This window comes from Eumetopias jubatus, unplaced genomic scaffold, assembly GCF_037043125.1.
Source record: "Eumetopias jubatus isolate StellerSeaLion01/CBP00866 unplaced genomic scaffold, mEumJub1_p1.0 scaffold_7, whole genome shotgun sequence".
Lineage (NCBI taxonomy): Eukaryota > Metazoa > Chordata > Mammalia > Carnivora > Otariidae > Eumetopias > Eumetopias jubatus.
Window position 1 is genome coordinate 36,720,586 of NW_028274813.1, and position 23,368 is coordinate 36,743,953.

Genomic DNA, 23,368 nt, shown 5'->3' on the forward strand with positions numbered 1-23,368 from the left:
TTTTCTTTTCACTGATCAAGCTGCTCTAAGTAGTAGTCAAAGTTTTTTGAAATGTAGTTTTTTTTAATGTGGAAAATTTATGGGAAAAATTATCACATGCTACAAGTTTCAGTGGGAAATGATTATCAGAAATTGTCACTTTAAAAAAAAGTAGTCACTTTGTAGTAAAAACCAACAACTATCAAGTACTGATTTTCAAAATTTTAATTTGAAGCTGACAAAATGCTAATTAATTACATTAATATATTCATGACTGAGACTTAATCTACTTAATGTTCCTTTTCTAACATTTCACTTCATTAGCCTGAGGGCAATCATCTGTAATCATCTAATTACAAACTCATTCAAGCTGCCCACTCTCACTGTGACTGTATTTTATCCTATCATTACTACATATTTTTAAAATGAAAGAAAATGCAACTTTGTTGCAATGTGATATTATTATTGCTTAGATATTAAGATGCTGGCAATCATGATCAGATCTATCTTTATAATGTTTGACGCAATTTAGGATATTGTATTATCTGGCAAGGAAATATATTTAATTTAATGCTTAGAAAATTAAATCCAGCCTTCTACTAAATACTTTTCTAGAATAGGAGAGAGTAAATAGCTAATCCAAAAAGATGAAGATAATAACACCATTGCTATTTGACTTATGAGGGGCTAAAAGTTCCAGAAACCCTACAAAAGAAAACACAAGGTTTTCTTTCGTATTTCTTTTATAGCTCAAATAGTTGTGTATTATATCGTCACATACCTCAGCTGGAGATCACATGAAAAAAATCCTAAGATTAATCAAATAGTCTGTATTTCACATAAGTTCACATTTATTGGGCTCTACTTTGCCCATAAGTTTGATCTACCTCGTTTAAACTTCTTTGATTCCACTTTCTAGCTGTTGTACATCCCTAGCGTTATAATTTAAAAAAAATTTTTTTTCAAGGATCATTTTCAACAGTTAAAAGGCTCAGCAAACATCTTTTTTTGTTTTCTTTCCTATAGCTTCTCAGAGTAAGTGGTAAAGGCCACCAAAGGTCAGAACTTGAAGAACAATTCCTGAATGCCTACAATGCGGCAAGCACTGTGCTGGGTGTTTTTAATCTTCAGAAAACCCCTGAAAGGGAGTTAGTGTCACCTGATGAGTAATTTGAAGCTTAGAGAGATTAAATAACTTGCTCAAACTCTCACACCTACTCTTGAGTAACAGTCCTTATTAAAATATCTGCCTATTGAGGTTATGTTTGGAGAAAAAAATCCATATCATTTAGAGATATGAAGAGATACTTACACAGGAAATGATGTCTGGGATAGGAAATGTGACAGGAACACGGGTGCAAGCATAGATATAAATAAGTTTAGCCATCAGTTAAAGTTGGGTGATAGGGTCATATACCTAAGGGTTTGTGATACCATTTTTTCTACTTTTGTGTATGATGGAACTTTCCCAAACTGAACAGTTCTTAAAAGTACCCTGAAGAGTAAAATTAGTATCAGTTGGATGCAAGGAGGAGGAAAAAAGAGGATGTAAATGTGTAGTGGCATTCATCTTAGCAATTCAATAAGTAACTCTTTCAGCTATGTCCTTTTAGAGCTAATCTTGCCATAAGCTCTGAATCACCTCACATGCATGGGCAAATAGGCATTTTCATATCTTATTCAAGAAAAAAGTGAATTTTCCCATAGCAATTATTAAGACCCCAAGCTGTTTCAGTCCTAACCATACGTCTCTGCATAAAATAAACTATAATCCTAATTCTTAATTAAATAAAAGACCCAAAGACTAGTTTGTCAAATACTCTGGCCTTTTTCTCTTCCCCTTTTAACCCCACTTAGTGTGCTATTTTACTATTTGTTCATTCTTTTTAACTTCAAAGTGGCAGGAAGAGAACATACAGCTCAAACCAGTCAATTCACTTTAAGCAGCTCTGTCAAGAGGGTTTTTGGCAGTAGGTGCTGTTTTTGATGAACATAATTATCTGTTTCAGTACTGGCCCTGCCTCTTCTACAACCTTCGTCAGTCTAAACTGAAAGGAGTAATAATAAAGTCCATCTTAAAACTGAGGTAAAATACCGCCACTGAAAAAAAGTTTGTCATGGGAACTGGTGTGAACCAGCTGGCACCTGTCACAGGATGTCCTCACCACCCACCCTCTGGCTTCAATGGCATCTTGTTGACATTTTCAAAAGTGCCAGAGCTGGTAGCTTGCCAGAAGTACCCCTTACATATTGAAAGCATGCTTGCCTGGGCATAGGTCTTCCGTATTACTGGGAAACCTTCAATGGGCTCTGGGATTCAAGAGTTGGACAAAGGAATATGGTGCTTAGGAATGAAGCCAGAGGCTTCAAACGTAGGCTCTTAGGCCAAGGTCTCAAGGACTAGCCAGCCAAATGAGGCAGGGAGTTAAGGAAGCAGGCTGGAATGAAGTTTGAAGTAAGGCTGTTCCCTTTAGATGTATTTTACTGGAGAGTTGAAAACGGGAATGGTTTGTACATTCTGTATGCTTATACTAATCCACTCCCACAAATACAAGACACTATGTCAAACGTGGTTCTCTGGAATGACTTCCAGGCCTGACCACCAAACCCCCACCTCCACTCTCAAACTTGAAGTTCTTCATCTACGTGTTGCTGTAAAGGCATTTTGTAGATGTAATTAACATTGATCATCAGTAGACTTTAAATAAAGATTATATCCTGGGTAATCTGGGTGGGCCTGATTCAATTGGCTGAAAGGCCTTAAGAGCTGAACTGAGGTTTTCCAGAAGAAATTCCGCCTGTGCCTGTGGACTACAACTTCAGCTCATGCCTGAGAATTCCAGCTTGCCTTTCCTGACAGCCTGCTCTACAGATTTCAGACTTGCTCCCAGCCAGCCCCCAAAACTGTGCACGTCAAGTCCTTGCAAAAAATGTCTTAATATATATTTCCTACTGGTTCTATTTCTCTGGTTGAGCCTTGATACGGTGACTGAACATGAGTATTTCTAAGTATTATGTGCAATTTGGGCTTTGTAGTTTAATAGCAAATACAAATATTTCTGTGTGTATATAGAAGTGTCTCTGGAGGTCTAAATACATATAGTTGTTCTCTTTTTGAGTAGGGCCTGACCTTGGGCTCCCATGTCCTCTCTTGTGGTGTTCAGTTCTAGTAAGAATGCTAACAGTTTGACCCTATCTGACTGGGTTCCTCATCCTTCACCAACCCCCAGGTGATGTCTGATTACCCTAGTCTGTTTTCAGTAAGAATAGTGCTAACTCAGTCTAGCAATAATCCCCCTTACCCTGTTTCCTCTTAGTAATTTTCCATCCACTGACCCCCACACCCTGCCCATTGGCTATAAATTCCCACTTGTGTATTCAGAGTTGAGTTCAATCTCTCTCCCCTATTATAAAACCCCACCACAGTAGCTCCCCGTGAATAAAGTCTGTCTCACTGTCTTTAGTAAGTACCATGAATAATTTTTCTTTAACACCCCCCAGACTATTTTGATCACAAATTTTTTACCATTCACTCCAAATGAGATAGCTAGATTTCAAGAAATTTACACTGTTCTATCATGTGCATAATTTTTTAAAACACAAAAATGGAAAGAAAAATGTTGAGATTAAAAAGTAAATACAAATAGAAGTTGTAATATTCTCTTCCTGCATCTCAAGACTCTTCTTGCATTTATCTCACTTTGAGGTTGTTCTTCAACCTATTTCTCAACAGACACGATACAAAAATGATTCCAGGGTTCACATCTTAAAAGGCAGTAATGGTATCTGTTTTCATTTCTGTTTTTAAATTCTGTGTCGTTCCAATTTTAGTATATGTGCTGCTGAAGTGAGCACCTGTTTTTAAATTCTGAATAAATAACTAAGCTTTTCTCTTTAAGTGGAACACTTTAGGAGCTTCCAAAAGAGTAAGCACTTAGGACAGTTAATACAGATTAGCCAAACGTGCTCATGATTCAGTCACTCAGTTGACTCTGCTAAACACTGCTAACTACAGTAGCAGTCTTGACACCTGCAGTTTTTAATGTTTTTTTATTCTTGGTCATATGAATTTAATTTATATCCCAAATGTGGACCACTGACTTAAATTAGGAGGCAAAAGGAAAAATAGTATTAAAATGCTAATGGGAAGCATTAAAACGTGTAATTCTGGGGATGCCTGCGTGGCTAAGTCAGTTAAGCATCTGCCTTCAGCTCGGGTGGTGATCCCAAAATCCTAGGATCAAGTCCCACATCAGGCTCCTTGCTCAGCAGGGAGCCTGCCTCTCCCTCTGCCTGCAGCTCCCCCTGCTTGTGTGCTCTCTCTCTGACAAATAAATAAAATCTTAAAAACACTGATAATTCTGAATTTTTGCCTCAGGGTGATTTTTGCATGCATAGATTTCACTTCGTACATCATACAGAATATGAAAAGGAGAAATAGTGATTACACTTAGTATGACTCTTCATTTACTGAGAATAAAAATAAATCACATCTTCCATGTTTCATTTACAACCTGACACCTTCTCTTGTCATTTAGAAAGAAGACACAAAAAATTATAAAAATAACTTTATTTTTTTAAAATGCAATAATTCCAAGCATCAGTCATAAAAGCAGTTTTTGCTTGGCTTTAATCCTACAAAATGTACTTAATTTTAAATCCAGAAAGTAGAACTATTATATATCACAAATCATGTTTTTTCTTACACAAATGGAACAGTTTGTATTACATATTAAAAAGGGAAACGATTGTCGAGAGGGAAAAGACCACTCAGGGAAAATTTTTGGTGTTTATAGATCGATTTCTACTTTTGCCAAACACAAAAGTGATGAAATATTACCCTATGGGCTCAGGGCAGTGAAAGTTCATGATTTAATAAAGGTAGGGAAACCCGGCCTTACTTGAACATAATGTTTCCAGATAGGCTGAAAATGGACTTCATAATACAGTCTTGAGTAATACACAGTGCGTGTAAGCTGAGATTGGTCACGCTTGACATTTTAACTACAGCACTATTCTCCTGTCAAGACAGCAGCCAGTTCTGCTTCTTGTCATATCAACACTTGATTTATGTAAGCAGAGGCTACCTACGCCAAAATAGTATATATAATTGCCACATTTAGAGTACTTTTCAAATATTTTCCAATGTACACTAATCTGAAAATCAAAGACCGTTTTGTGGAACAGCAAAAATTTTACAAACCAAGAATCTTAGTACTGTATTTACGAATATCTAGCACAAGCACAAGCCGTAAAATGCATGAAACGCTATTTATTTTTACAAACACACATGAAGTCTTTTCAGTTTCCCTAAGTGTTCTTTGGCTTTAACGGTGCTAATCAGTGAAAAGATAAAAAGCGCAACGGAACACATCAAACCACAGTAGACGTCAGCGGGTGACGATAATAAATTAAAACTCAGTAGCAGGAAACACATTTAAAGCTACAGGGCTTGAGCGTCTGATACTACAGATCCCAGAGTTCCCAGGGGGCGCAGGCGGAACTACTTTCAAATTGATAGCTATTTCAGCCAATGACACAGCCACACACAAAAAAAGGGCATGAAGGACAGGTTTCTTTGCGTTCCAACACTGAAGTCATCCTTAGAAGTTCGGAGTATGTGGGTATTTCAGGGCCCTAACTATTAAGTATTTCTTATTCGCAGTAGAAGTCTCCTAGTCACCATAAGAATTCTATACTCGAATTTGGCCCAGTGGAAGTTGCAGCGTCTGAAAGCAGAAAGGAACTCACGTTGCCCGACGTCAACAGAAGAACGCAGTCGCCCGAGGAAGAGGCGGAACCCGCTTTATTCTTACCCTTTATTGGCCACGCAGCCAGGAGACACAACCTTCGTCACAACCAATGAGTCGTTGAAACTTCCTTTAACGAACCGTAAAAGGGGAGGTGCCGTGCGGCGCTTTAGGAAACTGGGTCTACGCACGCGCAGACGTCCTGCTTTCGTCCAATCCGCAGGGAGTCTGGCTCTTGGCAATTCGTCGCCCCTCCCCATCCCGCCTCTTTCTCTTTCCCCGCCTATCTGCCGCTGACCAATGCTCTGCATTTTCCTTTGCTTGTTTACCCTATCAGAGAGGTAGGGGGTGGATTTCCGGTCGTCAGCTGCGCACCGAGACTGAGCTAGCGTTTCTTCCTGCGCGCGTTGTGGGCTTGCAGTTGAGGTATATTTCATAGGGTCGGGTTGGGCTAGTCCGCGGGATGGTCGGTTCTCTCCGCCGACGGCGACAGTGCGGGTTGAGTCTAGAAGGCCGTAGTCGCTGATTCTCTGGCACGAGGACCTCTGAGGGAAGTGGGGTGGGGGTGGGAGGAGGGAGCCACGTGTTGGGGATTCTGGTGCCGGGGTGGGAGCCCCTGCACCACATCCGCGCTGTCCCTGCCCCGCGCGTCTTCCGCGGGTTGGGTGTTGGTGTCGCTGTCGCCGGCCCCATCGCCTCCTCTGTCTCACATTTCTGTAGAAGCGAAGTACCCTTCGCCTCCTGTTCAAGGAATGGTACCCAGGACCTGTTTTTGTTTTTCTCCTGCAACTCTCATTTTTCTTATCACCTGTGTTTGTAAATTTTTGAAGTCAGAAAGCAGATTTTCATTTGGGAAGAGACGTCCTGTAATGTATAATACAAACTGTGAGACCAGCCATGTTAAGCACTTGACGTGGGTTATATAATCCACATAGCAATCTAAAGGGTAGGTACTCTTACTGTTCTCATTTTCATGTGAAGAAACAGACTGCATAGTAACTCGTCCACCTGTTGTCTTCAGCTTGTCTCTTGATAAACAGTGGTTTCCAAAGACGTAAAATTAAAATGCGCTATTAAGTTGTAAAATGTTGCTTCTGTTTTCTTTCCGAACTTGAAGTTATTTTAGAAGTTAATACAACATACTTATAAGTGAATTGATATTATCGATGTAAAATCATCTAGTAGAAGACCTTGGACTAGGAGCCATTTTCTAACCTTTGGGCAAGTCACCCACTGAGCCGCAGCTTCCTCAACTGCAGAATTGAAATCGATACCAGATAGGACTACGTGACTACTTCCTACAGTTGTAAGGATCAAATGAGAGAATGGATATAATATATAAATTATGCATAAATGGTGATAACTACCTATGTGTGTTTGCTTATCAAAATCTTTCCTGTGAGGCCAGACGAGCGTTAAATAGCATGGATAGATAGATAATTTTATATATGTAGTTTTATATATTCTATGTACATAAAGCAGTGGTCACATGCAGCCTAGTACCACATGTGAACTACCTCTTTTCTCTTTAAAGATTTTTTTCCCCCAGTTAATCTATGTTTTCTTCCCCCTGAATTTTCAGCCTACATGAATCACTTAAGTAGCATTTCATTAGGAATGGGAAGGCCATTGAGAGAAGCCAGGATGCTTTCAACCAAATTTTCTGCCATCTGTTGTCTGGCTTGATGAGTAGCACTTCTAGTGCGAGATGTAAGTGAGGATCTCTGGGCAGGGGCTCTGGTTGCATCACTTCCAGCACTGCAGCTTTAATAACCCCTGCCTGAAGAGCTTCCACCAGTGCATCTTGATTGACTTGCAGGCATTTATCAGCTTATTAAAGGATATGATAAAGTATATGACTCAACATCAAGATGGAAGAGATGCATGGAGCGAGGTATGCAGAAAGGGTGCAAGCTTCCATGCCCTCTGTAGGCACACTACTCTCCGCAGTCTTCATTTGTTCACCAGTCTGGAAGCTCCAAAATACTCTTAAGCGTATATGGCCCCCTTATCTATTCATCCAGGGTTCAGGACGGTTTTTCCCTGTAAACGCAGAAGTGTTACTCAGATGGTCTGTATTCTTACCTTGGACTGATGTAGATAGCCTAAAGCAAAAGTAGCTCAACTTAAATAACTTCTGAGTTCTGGTTCCTTCTGGAGGCTCTGAGAGAAGATTCATTTCCTTACCCCTTTCAACTTCTGGTGGCTGCATATGTTCCTTGGCTTGTGGTACCTTCATTTTCCAAGCATGTCACTGCTATCTCTGCTTCCATCATCACGCTGTTTTCTGTAGTCGAATCTTCCTCTGCCTTTCTCTTGTGCCTATGGTTAGGTTCCACCTAGATAATCTAAAATAATCTTGCCATCTCAAGATCTTAATTACAAAACCCCTTTGTCATGTGAGAAAATACTCATAGGAATTAGGATTTGGATATCTTTGGGGGCCATCTTTTAGCTTACTACAAAGGGTATAAAGAGGGTAAAGAGATCCTATTCCAGTGCAGCTTAAAGTCTAAGTGGATGTGCATTAACACCTTAGAAGAGTAACATTTCTTTGAGTTCTAATCTTCTACCTTAAAAATTCATGTGACTTTTGTATTGAACTTCATAATATGCCTATGTTTGATACTCTTCTGAATTATTTGCCACATCATAAAACATTGCTGTTTTAGGGATTTAAACTGTTTGTGGCTTATAAAAGCCAGTTTACTATAGTCATAGTTGTGTCCCCCATATGACCTCAGATGATGGGGATTCATTATAAGGAAGCCATTTAAGCAACCAGATAAAGACTTTGGGTCCCATTGCTCCTAAGGCTAGAGTGTGCGCTAGACTTCATGGAAAACTGGACGGACAGTCCCTCATCATTAATACTCTCCAATTCCCCCAGCAAGACAGTAGCTCTGATGACCAGGTTTTTGACATATCTTCAGAAGAAAATAACCCAACTGTTGCTCTCGTGTCTATCTGGAAATCATGACTAGGAGACAGGATCTGATAAATTGGGTTTGTTACCATTTGGTATGGGTATGTTGGAATAAGATTATGAAAAAGAGCCCAGCTCAGAATAGGCATTCAGTATGTAAGAACTATTCAGTAAAGATCTCTGTGCTTTGTGTATGGAGTTGGAAGAAGTACATGTGGGACATTTATATGGCCAGGCCTGGAAGTGACCTACATTACTTTTTCTCATGTTGCTTTCTCTGACACAAAGCCACACCTAACAAACGTCTAGTTGTGTGCCTCACTGCTGATCTGCTGCTGAGTTAGTCTCTGCCACGATGGGCAATACTTAGCCAGCTGCTTAAGATTTGCTCTCAGCCCTTAATCTCCAGCCTTTAGTTTCTTCACTCTGTGAACTCTCCATGGCATCCAAATGCCTCTAGACAGGCTTCTTGGATAAAGTCCTTTTTAAGCTGGCTCCACACCAATGCCATCATCAGATCCACGGGAAAAAGCTTCACATCCTTGGCCCTGACAAAGTCTGGATTTACAGGCCAATAACAATGTAATGCAGCCATTTTTCTTTGTTCTCTTTGAGCAGGTAGCCAGCCACAGTCTCTTAGACTTTGGCTGTAGATCTTTGGCTTAGACTTTAGCGTAGATCCTATATTCATAGTCTATAGGGGACCAGATCAAGGTCTGAGTTTGAGCTACTCATGCTTGGTAAAATGGGAACTAAAAAATTGTCACAGTATTTTTTCACAAATAACTTCTTCCAAAGAAATTCTTTTTTCAGCTGCTTCACTTTGGTGTTTTTATTTCCTCAAAATGGATGTCAAGCTAATAGGTTGCAAAACTAGTTTTAGGTCATCTTTGCAACTCCAGTGTGGACAGTCTGCCACCTGACTTAGGGATGTGAGGGTATAGTATACAGTTTATAGGCTATGAAGTACAAAGTACTGTTTACTGGGCATTTTCCTGATAACTAATTATGTAACTGAGTTTTTAAAAAATTCTGCCAGTAATCCAAGCCTAAGTAATTTCATTTGTTAAATGTTTGTTTCACCAGCCCTCACTGTTCCTTGGTTTGGTAATAATTAAATCTAGGTGAAATAAATATAGAGGAATGTACATTTAAAAACTGAGGGGACCTGGGTGGCTCAGTCAGTTAAGCATCTGACTCTTGATCTCAGCTTAGATCTTGATCTCAGGGTTGTGAGTTCAAACCCTGCATTGGGCTCCACGCTGGGTGTAGAGCCTACTTAAAAAACAAAAACAACAAAAAAACTGTCTTTGAACCTAATCATCTCTGGGAAGCTAGCATTTCTCAATGACTAAAAAATTCCTTAGGTTTCCCAGTCATCAAGAATCATTAGATCTTATAAGTTGCCTTATTGGGTTTAGAATAAACTTAGGTGATTGAGATAAATGGTAGTTAGAAGTAATTTTTTTTTTTCCTTTTAAAATTGTATTCATTTGGGCGCCTGGGTGGCTCCGTTGGTTAAAGCGACTGCCTTCGGCTCAGGTCATGATCCTGGAGTCCCGGGATTGAGTCCCGCATCGGGCTCCCTGCTCAGCGGGGAGTCTGCTTCTCCCTCTGACCCTCTTCCCTCTTGTGCTATCTCTCATTCTCTCTCTCTCAAATAAATAAATACAATCTTTAAAAAAAAAAGATTGTATTCATTTATTTGGGAGAGAGTGAGAGCAGGAGCAGGGGGAAGGGAAGAAGGAGAAGCAGACTCTGCGCTGAGCAGGGAGCCCAGGACCCTGAGATGACCCAGCTGAAAGCAGACACTCAACTGACTGAGCCACCCAGGCACCCCATGATTTTTGTTTTTAACTCGTGAAAAAAATACTGTTGTAGGGTCACATTATTTCACATTTAAGGATTTAAAATTGGATGTACTTATTTTTTTAATTAAGATTTTAATTTGAATTCCAGTATAGTTAACATACAGTGTTATATTAGTTTCATGTGTACAATTTAGTGATACAACAATCTGTTATACATTACTCAGTCCTCATCATGATAAGTGATGATAAGGGATTCACTTAATACAGATTTTTTTTCTTGGATTGCAAGTTCATTTTGGCTGAGTTAACCATTTCATCTAGATAAATTATACATCATACAACAAGATTTCTAACAAAACCCTTTAACATTTTAAGGATCATAACCTTCATTATGTGTTCATTATTTTCAAATTTTCTTGGCAAAGCATTAATTGTCATGAAACAACTTGAAAAGTATAAAGTGTAGAATTGTTGACAGAACGATGTGATAGAAGAAGCACTTGGAGTTAGAAGATCTTTTTATCTAGACCATACAAAATGTTTACCTTTTCTGAGCTTTAGCTTACTTATTTGTAAAATAATACTACTACTTGTCCAACTTAACTCTCATAGTTGTGAGAATCCCGATGAAATGACAAATACTGTAGTCCTTTGCAAAATGTGATTCTTTTATTAAGGTCATTAAGTATCTGTTTTACCTTTTTTTTTTAAGATATTGATTTGTTAGAATGAGGGGGGGAGGGGCAGAGGGAGAAGGAAAAGCAGACTCCCTGCTGAGCAGGGAGCCTGACATGGGGCTCAAAAAAGGGGCTCAATCGTAGGACCCTCGGATCACGACCTGAGCTGAAATCAGATGCTTAAGCAACTGAGCCACCCATGGGCCCCTCTCTGTTGTATTTTTAAAGGGTTCAAATTTAGCATTAATTCTGTTGTAAATTCTACTAGTTCAGGTGATTTTTTTTTTTAAAGCTCTACCACAGTGTTTTGCCTCTTCATAAGGTGGCTAGACCAAAAAATGATAAAAATCCTGTCTAGCAAGTCTTTTTTTTTTTTTTTTAAAGATTTTATTTATTTATTTGACAGAGAGAGGGAGAGAGACAGCGAGAGAGGGAACACAAGCAGGGGAGTGGGAGAGGGAGAAGCAGGCTCCCCACCAAGCAAGGAGCCTGATGTGGGGCTTGATCACAGGACTCTGGGACCATGACCTGAGCTGAAGGTAGATGCTTAATGACTGAGCCACCCAGGTGCCCCGCTAGCAAATCTTTTTTTTTTTTTTAAGATTTTATTTATTTATTTATTAGAGAGCAAGGCAGAGAGAAACAGCATGAGAGGGGAGAGGGTCAGAGGGAGAAGCAGGCTCCCTGCTGAGCTGGGAGCCCGATGTGGGACTCGATCCCAGGACTCCCGGATCATGACCTGAGCCGTAGGCAGTCCCTTAACCAACTGAGCCACCCAGGCGCCCTCTAGCAAGTCTTTTAATGTTAATTACTATTAATCTCCAAATGTCATCGCTTTGCTAACAATATAGTTTCATAGGAAAATTAAAAGAAACTTCTTCCAGAGACTATAAGCTTAGTGTGCCATTATCATTAAAACTTTTCCTGATAATGTAGATTACTTTATCATGTCAGTTAAAATATTTCTTTTACATGTTCCTTAGTGTTAGTATGTATACTGGGATAAATGATGGCTCTGTTCTCTTTGTGGGCATTCATTGTAATCATTATTACTTTTTATTGGCTTTTTAAAAAATAATTTCATGCGATGCGTGGGTGGCTCAGTTGGCTAAGTGTCTGACTTTGGCTCAGGTCATGATCCCAGGGTCTTGAGATCAAGTCCCTCATCGGGCTCCCTGCTCATCGGGGAGCCTGTGTCTCCCTGTGCCTGCCGCTCCCCCTGCTTGTGCTTGCTCTCTCTGTCTCTCTCTCTGACAAATAAATAAATAAATAAAATCTTAACAAAGAAAGAATTTCACCATTCCTTGAATTGTAGCAGAGCTAGTGCTTAAGAGCACAGATTTTTAAACCAAACTACTTGAATTGAGTACGGGCTGCAATTACCAGCTCTGTGATCTTGGGCTGTTTACATGTCACTATTCAGTTGTCCCACCTATGACACAGGATAATTATAAGTACTTCATAGGCTGTTATAAGAATTAAATGAGTAAATACTTGTGAAGTGCTTAAAACAGTGCCTGACAAACACTATTAAATAAATTCCTTTCTTCGAGGCACCTGGGTGGCATAGTTGGTTAAGCTTCAGACTCAGGGTCTTGAGATTGAGCCCCAGGAGATCAAGCCCTGATCAAGCCCTGCCTCTGAGCTCTGTGCTCACTGCAGTCTGCTTGAGATTCCCTCTCCCCTGCTCATACTTGCTCTTGCACGTGCTCTCTCTCAACTCTAAAATAAGTAAATCTTAAAAAAAAAAATAAATTTCTGTCTCTGGTTTTATTCAATATCATTCATCAAGTATGAATGTGGAATAACAGCCAGAAGAGAAAAAGCTCTAGGTAATGGCTTATATTTAAAATTTACTGTATCTTATAACTGATACTATTTTAAATCTTTTTTTAACCTTGTAAGTACCTGGAAATTTGCATGTCCAGACAACTAAAAGTTATGCTGGACTTCATATCATTTGATACTGGTTTTGATCTTAAGTCTTTGCTCGTATTAAGACTTTCCACATGTATATGCTTTAAATATTTTAACTGTATGTTGCTTTGTTGTATGAATGTTATTGATTCATTTCATTTAGTGCAGATGAGAATTAACAACTTTACATTTGAATTTAAAAGCCATTTAAAAGTGCTTTGTAAAATACGTCTTTTATATCACTTGAGGGTCAGTATAAGAAAGCATTTAAGAGTGTGGGCTCTAAAATCAGATTTCTGGGGTGCCTGGGTGGCTCGGTCATTAAGCGTCTGCCTTCAGCTCGGGTCATGATCCCAGAGTCCTGGGATTGAGCCCTGCATCGGGCTCCCTACTCCGCGGGAAGCCTGCTTCTCCCTCTCCCACTCCCCCTGCTTGTGTTCCCTCTCTGTCTCTCTCTGTCAAATACATAAAATCTTTAAAATAAATAAATAAATAAAATCAGATTTCTGTTCCAGTCCCTGCTATGCACTTGTGACCCAAGTGATCTTTGGGAAATCACCTGCCTTTTGTAAGCCTCGCTTTCCTAATTACAGAACCAGATAAGTAAGGTACTTTATAGGCCATCTAGAGGACCAAATGAGACATAATGCACCTAAAGCATTTAGAACAGTACCTTGCATACAGCAAGAGTTCAATATATCTTAGTTACTCTTAATATCATTGATGGATACAAAAGATCCAGTAAGTAGAACAAATGGAAATACGAGAAAACCAAGATTCAGATCAGATTGAATGATTTACTGAAGGTCGTGTGAAAAAAAATCCACCCCCTTACTTCTAGTGCAGATCTTTTCCCATAACCCCTCTTCAGCTTACTCATACTGACTGAGTCCACCCTGAAGAACATGTTCCTTTATTTCCCATTGTGTTTCCAGTTTTTGACTGCTTGTCAGAGTATTTTCATTTTGGTTCTCATTCTGTCAGAGTCTTTCTTCATGAATTCTGCAGCCCTGTGTTACTTGGACTTTTAAGTTGTTAGCGTGCATGACAGGCATCTATTTTTCATAAAGGTTAGTTTTTTTATTTGTGATTCCATTAGCCTTTTATTAATTTGTATTTAACATGGCACTGAGTTATTTTTATGAAGCTGCTTTATTCCCTCCAAACTCTCCCCTTTTTTTTCCCTGAGATTGTAAAATCAAATTGAACTTTTTCTTAAGAATTGAGAAAGGAGTTTGAGAATCACACAAATCCCCTGAGCCATTCTAAAAATAGGAAGAATACAGTTTATGAATCATTGGGTTATTTTTGAAACTCTTGAATGATTAAAATGTGGATGTATCCTTTTTTGGCATCAAAACCATGTTTATATTGTATAAGTAAAGCACATAGTATTTACTGCATTATTCTGGAAATTTGAGGTAATTTGATCCTATAATGTATTTTGTGAAGGAATAGCATTTTGAACAATTATTTAATTCTGGAATTTGGGTATATAGGACTATCTGTTAAATCATGTTCACACCAGCAGGTGTTCATTGAATGCTTTCTGCCTATAGGGTACTGTGTAAGATGGTAATAAAGTGATGCTCCCAAATCCCAACCCTTTTCCTTAGCTTCCTCAGTTCTGCCTCCATGGTGTTTTCTGTGACTATAGAGTTTGAAGTGAATTGACCTCAAAGCTGTGTTTATGTTATGGATGCCATGGATATGAATATTGATACTGCTTGATTTATTTCTTATTTCTTTGCTTTCTCCAGAAAAGGGATGGCTGACTCTATGGCTTGATTTGTATGTGTGTGTGTTTCCTATCTTTGTCATTGTTTTACATTTTGTGTAGTTCCTTATCTTTGCCTCTTTTTCTTCCTCTATGGAGTGTGTTTTGTGGGTGTTTGTTTTTATACTCCTCTCCGGGAAGTAGGATTTTGTGAGGTAGGTTATCGAGTTATTAGCCTCAGGCTGGTAGAGGATTGATATTAGAAAATTGGAAAACATGGTTCTTGTCTTTAAGAAATTTATACTCTATAGTAGAGAGAAATATAAATATGTGAATATGTAAAATATAACTAGAGAAAAATAACTCTTCAATATGTTTAGTATATGATTACTGCTATATAAATAACAATATTTTGGCATTCAGAGTAAGTAGAAACTTGGTGTAGGCTGGGTTAAGAAAAATTTCGTAGTACTGGTAGAGTTTGAGCTAGATCTTGAAGCATGGGTAGGCTCTAGATAACTCAAGAAGACAATGTAGGATTCTTGGAGGGATTAGTAATCTTTTTTGCAGTTTTATTATTTTGATTTCTATTTCTAATGGGAAAATATTTTACCCATTAAAATATTGCTATGTCAGCGTTTGCTATAAAATATAGTGTGTGATTCACATGTTCAAACAACCGCAGCCCATGCAAAAACAATAAGAGAACGTGTATGATGCTTTATAAAAATTAAGTATTTAGTTTTATGTCCTTAAGAAATGTTTGTGAAATCACATACTTGCTTTTTCCACTTCATGTCATGCTGAATGTCAGTACTTTTTACAACATGAAATTGATTTCTTTTTTTTTTTTTAAGATTTTATTTATTTATTGGACAGAGAGAGACACAGCGAGAGAGGAAACACAAGCAGGGGGAGTGGGAGAGAGAGAGACGCAGGCTCCCCGCTGAGCGCCAACATGGGGCTCTATCCCGGCACCCTGGGATCATGACCTGAGCCAAAGGCAGACCCTTAACGGCTGAGCCACCCAGGCGCTCCTACAACATGAAATTGATTTCTAAGAACAAAACTTTTTTTTTTTAAGATTTTATTTATTTATTTGAGAGAGAGAGAATGAGAGATAGAGAGCACGAGCGGGAAGAGGGTCAGAGGGAGAAGCAGACTCCCTGCCAAGCAGGGAGCCCGATGTGGGACTCGATCCTGGGACTCCAGGATCATGACCTGAGCCGAAGGCAGTCGCTTAACCGACTGAGCCACCCAGGCGCCCTAAGAACAAAACTTTTTTATATGAAGGAAGAATTTGTCCTGTTCTTCCCATCTTTTTCCAGGAATTAAATGTTAAATCGAGTATTTCCTGTCCTGTTCTGTGTTAGGGCCATATAGGAAACCATTGTAGTTGCAGATGAGAGGTAGTGGACAGCTGGAGGAGGGTAATGGGGCAGACAGTGATGAGATAAATGTGTAGGGCAATTTTCAAGGCAGGCTTTATTGGCTAGTTGCATCTTGTCCTTTGACTTTCTTTAATCAAAGATGATTCTGAACTGTTGAGCCTAGATGACTGAGAAGATTGTATAGTTAACAGAGATGAAGAATACAGGTATTTGAGTTATACTTTGGGTATATTTGAAGTTTTGGCAGCACGTTCACGGGTAGAGGTCTAGGCAGACATTAGAAAGATGGGGTTGGAATTTTGAAGAGATCAAGATTGAGGGTAAAATCTAGGAGTTCACATAGAGGTGATAATTTATGTTGCATGGGGAAGAGAGGAAAGAACAAGAAAAATTCAATCTCAGTTATCATGATTAACAGCAGAAGTTTCAATCATTACTAATCAGTTAAAGCATCTGTCTGTTTAGACTTCCTAGTTAAGTCCTGAATGATTTTTTTTCCATTCTCTAATTTTTGGACCTCTTGCTAGATGGCAGTTGTAGTTGATTCCAAGGGCAAGGAAGGCAAGCATTGGAAGAGTTTGGTAGCTTAAGTCTAAGCTAAACATTTTCATGTGTGTAGTAAACTTACAATTGATGGTTTCCAATCCTTTTTATCCATGTCAGATCTATAAAGTAAGTGTGAAATTTTTTTCTCTCTTAATATCCGGCTTTTGCAAGATGGTTCAAGAATTATGCCTTTTGTTGGTTGTTTCTCTGATACCAGGATCTTTCACTGTGTTCAGAAGAGAGGAAATGAATTTAGAATTTAACTGGATTCTGATCTTCCCACGATATGGTGCATAGTAGTTGTTAAGAGAACTCATCTGTCCTACTGTATCTTTATACAAGTATAAAGCTATAAGTATTTATGTTCAAGGGTTTTGCCATTATTTTGATTTCTATTTCAGCAGATCCCTTTTGGGCATTCACCCAATTTGGAGTATTAAATAGTGAATCTACTTCAGAATGTAAAGGAAAAGTATCTTTAACTATCAATTTATAAATATTTATAAAGTATTGCCCAATTGTGTGAGACATGTTGACATGATTGCAAGATATTGGGATAACACTGGTTAACAGCGGAAATTTGAAGAATTATTAATATGTTAAAGGATCTTTCCATTTAGTGACTTTTTTGAGGGACATTTCATACTGTGAATTCACCTTAGATGTATCTAGTCTGACCCCCCGCCCCGCCACCTTGTGTGTGTGTGCCCATACATGTATACATTTTCACTTAAATCTCAGTTATCATGATTAACAGCATGGGTATGTGCATATACAATATATATGTATATATACATATTCACTTTATGTGTGTTTGTGCATGTGTAGATAGGAGAATTTATATCTAATAGTTTATTCTGCAGATTTATCATTTGATACCATTGCATTTCTTTGAAATTCTCTGTACAGGCACTTACTGTTCTTTTGTACCAGGCATCATTCTAAGCATTTAACATGTAGTAATTAAGTTACGCCTTATAACAACCCTCTGATGTTGCAACTGTTATCCCTGTTTGAAGAATAGGGAGCTGAAAGACATAGCTAGTGACACCAGGATTTGAACCTGAGCATATATCCATTCTCTTAACTACCATGCAATACCTATTTCTATAAGCCTCTGTTTCCTCATCCAAAAAGCAATAATATAAAGACTATAGGGTTATTGGTAGGGTTAAATGAAGCAATGCATGTGAAGAGACTGATACCCCATTGTTTGGGATAACCAAGATATTTTGGTCTTTAAGACCTTGAAGGAAAGCTTAAGAAATCCTCTGCCCTCAGGTACCCTTTTTCCTTTTTGTAGGAGGGAAGGGAGCGCCCTCAGAGTACTTACCCAAAAGCATGGGGGCTATCACTGACCTCTTAAGTTACTACAGCCAAAAATTAGACCCAGTGGCCTGAAGATACCCCGCCCCTCCATACCTTACAGCTATACCTGCTACTGCTGCTTCGGTAAGGCTACAGAGGAGCTAGTTATGGGACCCTCTTTGACCATCTTTGTATCCCAGCCTGTCATGGCACTCTCACATTCACACCACACTTAACACCTTTCAGCAAGCTATCTAACCTATGAAATTCTCATATGAACTGTCCCTCATATCACTCTTGTTCAAAAAGCAGAAGTTTTAAATTTTAACTCAGATTTTTCTTTTCTGGTACATGGTTTTTGTTTAAGTTTTTTATTTATTTTAGTATCTCTTGATACTAAACTTGAACTAAACTAAACTTGAACTCATGACCCTGAAATGAAGAGTCCCCTGCTCTTCTGATTGAGCCAGCCAGGCGCATGCTTTTTGCATTCTAAGAAATCTCCACCCAACTTAGAGTCACAGGTTCCCTGTTTTTTCCTAAGAATTTTGTAATTCTTGCTCTCACCTTTAGGTCTATGGTCAATTTTGAGTGAATTTCTTGTTCTGACTTCTCCTTTGTTTTTTGTTTTTTTTTTAAGATTTTTATTTATTTGACAGGGAGCGAGAACACGAGAGGGAACACAAGCAGGGAGTGGGAGAGGGAGAAGCAGGCCTCCCACTGAGCAGGGAACCTGATTTGGGGCTCGATCCCAGGATCCTGGGATCATGACCTGAGCTGAAGGCGGACGCCTTAACAACTGAGCCACCCAGGCGCCCCCTCCTTTGTCTGGTATTAATAAGATACTGCAGCTTTCCTTTTAATAGTGTTTGTATGGTATATCCTTTTCTATCCATTTACTTTTAACCTACTTTATATTTAAAATAGGTTTATTTTATTATTTTTTTAAATTTAAATTCGATTAATTAACATATAATGTATCATTGGTCTCAGAGATAGAGGTCAGTGATTCATCAGTCTTATATAATACCCAGTGCTCATTATATCACGTGCCCTCCTTAATGTCCATCACCCAGCCACCCCATCCCCCATGCTCTCCCCTCCAGCAACCCTCAGTTTGTTTCCTATGCCTAAGAGTCTCTTATGGTTTGTCATCCTCTCTGCTTTCGTCTTGTTTTCCTTTTTCCTCTCTTCTCCTATGATCCTCTGTTTTGTTTCTTAAATTCCACATATGAGCGAGATCATATGATAATTGTCTTTCTCTGATTGACTCATTTGGCTTAGCATAATACCTTCTAGTTCCATCCATGTCGTTGCAGATGGCAAAATTTCAATTTTTCTGATGGCTGAGTGGTATTCCTTTGTATATATACCACATCTACTTTATCCATTCATCTGTCAATGGACATCAGGCTCTTTCCATAGTTTGGCTAAAATAGGTTTCTTTTAGACAACATACAGTTGGATCTTGCCTCTCCTCTCCCCTCCACAAACCTGAGACTCTCTGCCTTTCAATTGAGATGTTCAGATCATTTATATTTAATGTAATTGTTGATATGGTTGGCTTTAAATCTACCATATTAAATCTACCAAATCTACCAGTTGTTTCTAGATTTTCTATTTTTTTCAGTTCTTTGTTCCTTTTTTCTTTGTCCCTTTATTCTTCTCTCTTGCCTTCTTTTGGATTGTTTTTATGACTACATTTTATCTCTGCTATTGGTTTGTTAATTTTACCATTTTTGTCCTTTAGTTGTTGCTCTAGGGTTTACAGTATACTTCTTTAACTTGTGTGAAGTCTACCTTAAAATAATATACCTAATTACGTTGTAAGAACCTTGCTGCGTATGTTTCCATTTCTTCCCTCCCTTCCTCTTACTAGTGCTGTCAAATATTTGACTTTTAATAATACTCTAATATGTTGTTACTATTTTTTTGCTTTAGAAAGTCAATTGCTTTTTAAGAAAATTTTAAAAGATTATTTATTTACTTATTTTAGAGAGAGAGCTAGTGTGTGCATGAGTGGGGGGAGGGGCAGAAAGTAAGGGAGAGAGAATCTCAAGCAGACTCTGCGCTGAGCGTGGAGCCCAACGCGGGGCTCAGTCTCACAACCCTGAGATCATGACCTGAGCAGAAATAAGAGTCAGATGCTTAACCAACTGAGCACCAAGCACCTCAAGAAAATTTTTAAAAGAAAGAAAAAGTCTTAAATTTACCCTCATGTTTACCATTTTTAGTTCTATTTTTTCATGTCTATCTAGACTTCTAGTACTACTGTGGCTGAATAACTTTCTTTGACATTTCTTGTTTTGCACTCTACTGACTGATTCTTCTAGCTTTTGTCTAACTGTTTTTCTTCTACCCTCTTTTTTGAAAGGTATTTTTTTCTGGGTACAGAGCTTTGTATTGACAAGTTTTCCTTTCCTTTGAATGCTTTAAAAATGTCACTCTTGGTCCACTGACTTAGTTTTTCTGATGAGCAGTCACTTCAGTTTCCTCCTTCCCTCAGCCCCTGGCAACCATTAATCTTTTTGTTCTACAGGTTTGCCTTTTCTAGACATTTCATATAAATGGAATCATACAATGTGTGGTCTTTTGTGTGTGGCTTCTCTCACTTAGCATAATGTTTTCAAGGTTTATCCATGTTGTAGCATTTAACAGTACTTAATTCCTGTTTTATGGCACAATAGTGTTCCATTGCATGGATATACCATATATTGTTTATCCATTCATCCATTGATGAACATTTGGGTTGTTTACACTCTTTTACTATTATGAATATGTTACTATGAACATTCCTATACAATTGTTTGCATGAACATATGTTTAACTGTATGAAAAACTGCCAAGCTGTTTTTCACAGAGGCTGCTACATTTCACATTCTCACAAGTATTGTATAAGGGTTCCAATTTCTTCACATTCTTGCCAACATTTATTGGTTTTTTTTTGTTTGTTTTGTTTTTAATAGCCAATTTATAGTCATTTTAAAGTCCATTATCTGGGTGATTTCTTTGTCTTTTCTGTTCATTGCCTCATTTCTTGATAGTGTGTTGTTTTTTTTCTTGCTTGTGTTTGTGTGTGTGTCTCTTTTTTTTCGAATTGAATTCTGGGCATCATATGCAGAACAATAGTAGACACCAAGGTAAATAGTATTTATTCCTGGAAATGGACACCTCTCTGCTTCTGTCAGATTGTTAGCGTTAGGGATTGAATAGTGTAATCTGTAGGTGAGCTGGTTTAGGTTTTGTTGTTGCTATGGTTACCATCAGTACACTACAGACTTGAAACTCTTTCGGCTTCGGGATGTTAATATCCTGTGCTTAGTTTTGGGCCTGGTATGCTGAAGGGTTTTCCTGGTTGTTGCTCCTCGATTCGCAACTTTCAGCAGCCCTGCTTACCTATGCTAAATAAGGGATTTCTCGACACTCTGTTCTTCCTCCTCCAACTGTTGGGGATGCTCTTCACTCAGTGTGAGAATCATGCTGGAGGCAGGGGGTCATTCTCCTCCAAGATGGTTTGTTTGTTTTTCAAATGTATATATCTGCATAATCACCACCCACAAAGTTCTCTTGTTCTCATTCCCAGTCCATATCCCCCTCAAAAGATAACCAGTATTCTGATTTCAACCATTATAGACTTGTTTTGCCTGTTCTTAAATTTTGTGTAAATGAAATCATAATAATATTCTGTGTCAGGCTTCTGTCACTAAACAGTTCTGAGATTCTTCCATATCGTTGCATGTACCGGTAGTATGTAGTTTTTTTAATTGCCGTGTAGCATTCCAGTCTATTAATATACCACAGTTGATCAGTAAAGACTGTTTTCTGAGATTCTTCCATATCGTTGCATGTACTGGTAGTATATGTTTTTTTTATTGCCATGTAGCATTCCAATCTATTAATATACCACAGTTGATCAGTAAAGACTATTTAAACAATTGGATACTTGTCTAATTATCTAATTAATCATCTTGTAAATTTCTTAAAAGTTTGTAATTACTCTAAGAGTAACATGCCAACATTGGCTTTGTTACTCAGGTCAGAAATCGAAGCCTCATCCATCTTTTTCACCTCTCTTCATACCCCACTTGTCTAATCAGGAAATTCTTTTTATTCCTCTTTCATGATTGTGGCCTGTATCCAGCCACTTCTCTCCACTTTTATATCACTTGCCCAGAATTTTGCACAAACCTTTTCACTACTTCCATTCATGCTCTAAGGTCTGTTCTCCAGGCAGCAGCCTGAGCAATCCCTGGACAAACATCTCTCATCTGCTCTCAACCAGCCTTCTTTCTCATTTGAGAATACAGTCTGAAGTTCTGACCATGGCCCTGCAAAGCTCTTACCCGGCTCTAGCTACCTCTTCTTTTTTTTTTTAGATTTATTTATTTTGAGAAAGAGAGAGAGAGAGAGAGCGTGTGCACGCACATGTGCACACACACAAGTGTGAGTGAGTGGGGGGAGGGGCAGAGAGAGAGAGAGAGAGAGAGAGAGAGAATCCCCGAGCTGACAACCCACTGTGACCCGAGATCATATTTTTTGTTTTTCAGTTTTTTTAAAGATTTACTAATTTATCTCCGGCTACCTCTTTAACCTTATTTCCTACACCACTTTACTTCTCTGACTCAGCTTCAGCTGCTGTGGACCACTTGCTGTTTCTCTCTGCCCGGGAGGCTCTTAGCCCACACAGTCCAATACCTTGCTCCCTCATTTCCTTCTGGTCTCGGCTGAAATGTCCCCTCATGGGAGAGGCTTTCCTTTAATGACTGAATCCAAAAGGACTTTCCTGCCTCATTTTTCTTGCCTTAACCAGTATTATTTTTCATAACACTTTGACTGTTTTCATTATTATAATTAGTTATTTGTCTCTATGGCTGTCTGTCACCCCACTGCCCCCCCAGGAAGGCTGGGACTTTGCTTATGTTCTTTGCTGAATCCAGTGTATTCTAGGCCTGTCATGTCAGTCCTTCAAGAATTGTTTTTCAATTATTGAATAGGGTAATTCTTTAGGACTTTAGATTTAATATTGATAGATCAGTTTCTAACTATAACACATAATATTCAGGTGGCTTGTTCTTTGATGTTGACATCGATCTGTTAGGGCTATAGGCAGTGGTTCTTTATATCCCCCCATCTTTTTTTGCAGTTATCAAAGAGAACACATTTGCTTAATTTTTAAAAGCGTCTGTTCAGAATTAGAAAAAGAAGTAGTAAACATATAGTACCAACTCAAAATTTTGGATTATTCCACATTGTTACTAACTGTTCCAAATTAAGACATCTGGTGACTGGGGAAGTTTTTGTTTCTCTCTGTATTTGGTTAACCAGCTGGTTGTTCTGGAAAGGCAA

General features: G+C 38.6%; 1 protein-coding gene across 2 annotated transcripts in view; it reads left to right on the forward strand.

Annotated features, from left to right (window-relative positions):
* Positions 1–6,076: 6,076 nt before the first annotated feature.
* WDR89 (WD repeat domain 89) overlaps positions 6,077–23,368 on the forward strand; it is a 41,742-nt gene continuing 24,450 nt past the window's right edge. The window contains exon 1 of one of the 2 annotated variants that reach the window (XM_028114762.2): positions 6,077–6,155. The gene's annotated coding sequence lies outside the window, so the exon portion shown is untranslated. Of the gene's footprint in view, positions 6,156–6,315; positions 6,676–23,368 lie in introns of those variants that run through there. The other variant, XM_028114813.2, reaches the window with a different exon arrangement.